Genomic DNA, 4,655 nt, shown 5'->3' with positions numbered 1-4,655 from the left:
ATATTTTTTTCTTACAATAATACTTTTTTGTCTATTAACTTACTACTATATATTATAAGAATGTTCTAGGAGGGATTTGAAGGTCCTTTGTGCCTCCCTAGCAGTTGTTAGTGCACCTGAGCAGTTCTTAGCGGTCCGACAACTCTTCAAAAACATGAATTTTATCACTAAAATGATATTTTTTCTTAAAATAATACATTTTTTGTCACTAAACATACTACCTTGTATTATAAGAATGCCCTAGGAGGTATTTTAAGGTCCTTTGTGTCTCCCTAGCAGTCTTTTTTGTATCTGAGCAGTCCTTAGCGGTCCGACAACTCATAAAATTTTCACCAAAATCATATTTTTTCTTAAAATTATATTTTTTTTTCACTAAAAATAATACCATGTAAATTGTAATATAAGAATGACCTAGGAGGTCCTTTGTGCCTCTTTAGTAGTCCTTTGTGGCTCCTTAGCAGTCCTTAGCGGTCCTTAGCAGTCCTTAGTGGTCCTTAGCAGTGTTTAGTAGGACCGCTGGTCTGGGGTCTAAAGGTAGACAGACGTTTCACTATTGAGACGGTTCACACCAAGACGGTTCACACCAAGACGTTTCACTCCCTTTTTATACCAAAATTATTTTGATTCTTATGATATACTAAAATAGACCTAAAATATTGAATTGAATTGAACTAAAATAGACCCTTAAATTTAATATAACTAAATTAAAAAGGGGAACTTCACTTTTTTCAATGGCTTAAAACTCATTACTTTAAGTTCTATCATTTCAGTTATCTTATCTTCTTTATTGTTGTTATGAAATAAGGTGTTTTTCTATTCTTTGATCCATATGTGCAATTATCACATTATTTCACTTACAGAAAAAATATATAACTAATTATTTGATCTTTTGTAAAAATGGACTCAATAGGCAATTTTGATTGAAAGCATAACAATGTCGTGACAACAATTAACTTTGAGTATCATGTGTTTTTTGTTGTTAATTTTAAACATGATGATGGGATAAAAAATGTTTAATTATTTAATGCTAGTATACAGTAGTGCTTTTGCGATATACATTTATGTAAAAAAATTAATGTCCATTGAAATCAGAAATATCTTTAAATTAAATTAGAAGCATTGGGACTTTTTCAATATTTGTCATGTATAATCATTTTTTGTGACTAAAATTCATTATTATATTTATAAACAAAACTTATGGAGAAGTTTCTGTGTTTAAATTGGCTGTTGTCAAAAAATATTTTAATGGTCCAATAAACCACTGATTAGTAAACTGTTGAAGCTTAAGTGCAGTGTTTATACAACTGATTTAATAGTGGTGTCAAACTGTAAGTTGATTGTCTCAGTGTTTATACAACTAATTAGGCGATGAGATAACACCAAAATTACTTAAGTGTGTTAAGAACAGAACAGAGAACTGTTCATAATTTAGTTAATGGCTACTGTTTAATGAATTGATGAAGAAATAATTTTAAAAAATAATATATTTTATACACATGTTTCGCATTTCATTGTTTAAGACTTACAAAAAATAATCATTATATAGTCAATATATTTATTATTATTTAATATATTGATATTTTTTATTATTTGAATTATATTAGTAACTTTGGGAGTGAAACGTCCATACAATTGACAAAATGGGAGTGAAACGTCTAGGTGTGAACCGTCTTGGGAGTGAAACGTCTCAATAGTGAAACGTCTTGGGAGTGAAACGTCTGACATTCGTTACTAGGTATCAATATCAGATTTTTATTGCCATCTATTGACACTTGAAAATTTACTGCTGTGTCACACAGTATATGAAAGTGGCAATCTTGTGTATTTACCCCATGTTATTTGAGAAGTAAAACTTGTATGAAAAAGGAATGAACCATATACATGTCATAAAACTGATTTAGACCCGAATGTCAGACGTGTGTGACACAGCAGTAAATTTTCAAGTGTCAATAGATGGCAATAAAAATCTGATATTGATACCTAGTAACGCAGTCGAGGCATTACTATGGAGGTTCCACAGTGTTCTTTTATGCTATTAAGGCATTTTTAAAGGCAATTCTTAGTGTCTAGAGCAAATTATTTATGTTCTCGGTCGCTGAAACTGCAATCACATTGCATTATTGTAAACTTGAGAAATCCTCCGGCACTGACTGGGATTTAAACGAAGGGAAGGCCAGATTTGATGATTAGTTTAGCTGTTTAGTATTATCTAAGGAAGGGTTTACTTTGTGCCTAGTGCATAACTTTTTTATGCATGAAGGTATTTTAAAATAACTTGGCACTCATATTGATTTATTTTGTATTAAAGCTTGTAGATGGGCACACACTATTTGACTACAGTGTTGGACTCAATGACCTCATCCAGTTGATGATCAAAGCTCCTCCTCCTGCTCAGGACACAAAAGAGACCGAAAAAGATGGTGATACTAGAGAAAATGGATCAGATAAAGAAAATGAGGTGAGTTCTTCCTGATAAGCAATATTAATTGTTTAAATAAAATTTCCCTAAAGAATCTTTTGCGTCCAGCTTTATTTTTTATCCATTGAAAACGCTGTATTTCTGATAAATTCTTTGTGTAATTTAGTAATTTTCATAGAAGAACAAAAGTTGATACTCAGGGCCGGCAAAATCAATTGTCCGAGTTGTCCGAGTCGTAAAATTGTAGGTCCGGGCAAGTAAAATTCTGCAGTTTACTTGTCCGTGGACAAGTAAATTTCGGCGGCTAAAAGAGGAATTCTGAAGAAAAAAATCTAGTTCTTTTTTAATAGATCTAAATCAGAAGGAAAATCACACATTTAATACGACAACTAGTATGTGAAGTGTGGTGTCATTCATGAGGGCATTCCGTGCATATTAGGGTGTTACTATTTTAAGTGTTTACATAAATAGCGACCAACCAGGCTTGGGGTTTTCCTTACGTCATGCAGTTACTGCATGCGCGCGGCAATTAACTAATTATTAAACGTATCAAGGTCACTATGTGGGGTACATGTTTGTTTTGGTTTATGACTGCCGACTTAGCTTCTGCAATAAAATATTTTCGGTAGCAACGGGGATTCTGCCATAAAATTGACTTGGAAGCTGTGGTCTTTTCAAGCGCATTTATTGTTTAGATAGCAGATACAGCACCAATCTCGCAACAATTGTCTTTGAAATACCGCTGTGTTGTATGAAAATTAAATACATTGTATAGCTTTTCCAGGTCATTCGGGAATATTTACGCTCACATCGGCAATTTGACTGCTTGAATTTATGTGGACAAAGTCATTTTATAATTTATTTTATTTAAAGATTTCTTGTGAAAATGCCTTTGTTTTTGAATGTCTAATACTGGTGTTAATGTATACATGTCAGTTTCATCGTCGCCGATGATAATGATGTCAAAATTTTCACAATTCATCTGCTGCAACCAAGCGTATATACGTATATGATATTACATTCTGTGGCAGTTAAAAAAGCCAGATGTCATCAATTTGACAAATCTAACTCAAGAGTACATATGATTTTTTAACAGGATTCAAATGAATATTATATAGGTGAATAGAATAAGGAGTGAATAGATAAGAAATGGTACCAGAGTGCAAAAAAATGAAGACAATACTTTAGAGCAATTTGGGTGCAAGGAAAACTGAAAAAGTGCTGGCAAAAGACCAATGCTCCTTAATATACACAATTTGTCCATCACTGTCCGTTCTAATTTAATCTACTGCCGTTAATATTTTATAAATATATTATTATTAAAATCATAATATATTATATTATTAAACATATGGCACAGAATGTTTGATAAAATTGAAAGAAAGTTCATAATCATATTGCTCTTCTTTATTGACATTTGCAGTAAATATTAAATATAAATACGGACAGAGTGAACATTGAGTACGGACAAGTAAATTTCTTAGGTTACTTGTCCGTGGACAAGTACAATTTTCTGAGATTTTGCCGGCCCTGATACTATATCTTCTATTTTTTCTTAGTGCTTCATAGAACCGGGTTCACAAAAATAGTCCTGTGTCCGTGTTAATCAAGAAAAGTGATTCAGTTTTAATTCAATTCAACATTCAATACCTTAGCTCCATGTGCTATAATTATGTTGTTGTTTTTTTTTTTGACAGCCTGAGAAATCAGAAGAAAAAGAGAAAAGTGATATAGATCTGCAAGACAGCACATACAAGGTAAACAAATGAATCAGTTTTAAAAGGGCTTTTAAGAGTCAGTAGAGACCAGTGGCTTTGCCTCTTGATTTTGGAAAAATATAGCATTTAAATAGCTAACTTGGGAAGTGAAAAAGCCGGTGTAAGGTCATATTCTTGGGAAAACTTTTTTGATTTTAATAACAAATTTTTAAGGCCTCTGTTATATCAGATGAAAAATCACCAAGACAGTAATAGATTTTTGTTGTTGGACTTTAAAGTCCACATCAAGACTGTAAAGTTCATATGGTGACTTTCTAAGATTACTGGTAGAAGTCCTCATGTGCCCCTTTGTGCATTGAAGTTTTGTATGTTTTTTCTTGTTATATCTTTATATCTTCAACTTACATGAATAAATATATTAATATATTTAAAGAAACATTATTGATTTATACATCAAGTTCTTTTTTTATGTAATATTTCAGATTGGAGATGTGATAGATGCACGAGACATTGCTATG

The 4,655-nt window shown here is 31.9% G+C and overlaps 1 long non-coding RNA gene across 1 annotated transcript; it reads left to right on the top strand.

Moving 5' to 3' along the window:
- The first annotated feature begins 2,225 nt into the window (after nt 1-2,225).
- LOC132741648 (uncharacterized) lies at nt 2,226-4,655 on the top strand. The gene is made up of 3 exons (XR_009627310.1): nt 2,226-2,458; nt 4,117-4,176; nt 4,620-4,655. It is a non-coding gene; the product is annotated as an uncharacterized LOC132741648 (long non-coding RNA).

The sequence above is a fragment of the Ruditapes philippinarum genome, unplaced genomic scaffold, assembly GCF_026571515.1.
Source record: "Ruditapes philippinarum isolate M1 unplaced genomic scaffold, ASM2657151v2 ctg27683_1_1_1_1, whole genome shotgun sequence".
NCBI lineage: Eukaryota > Metazoa > Mollusca > Bivalvia > Venerida > Veneridae > Ruditapes > Ruditapes philippinarum.
The sequence above is the reverse complement of the archived record's forward strand: the minus strand, read 5'-3'. Positions and strand labels throughout refer to the sequence as shown.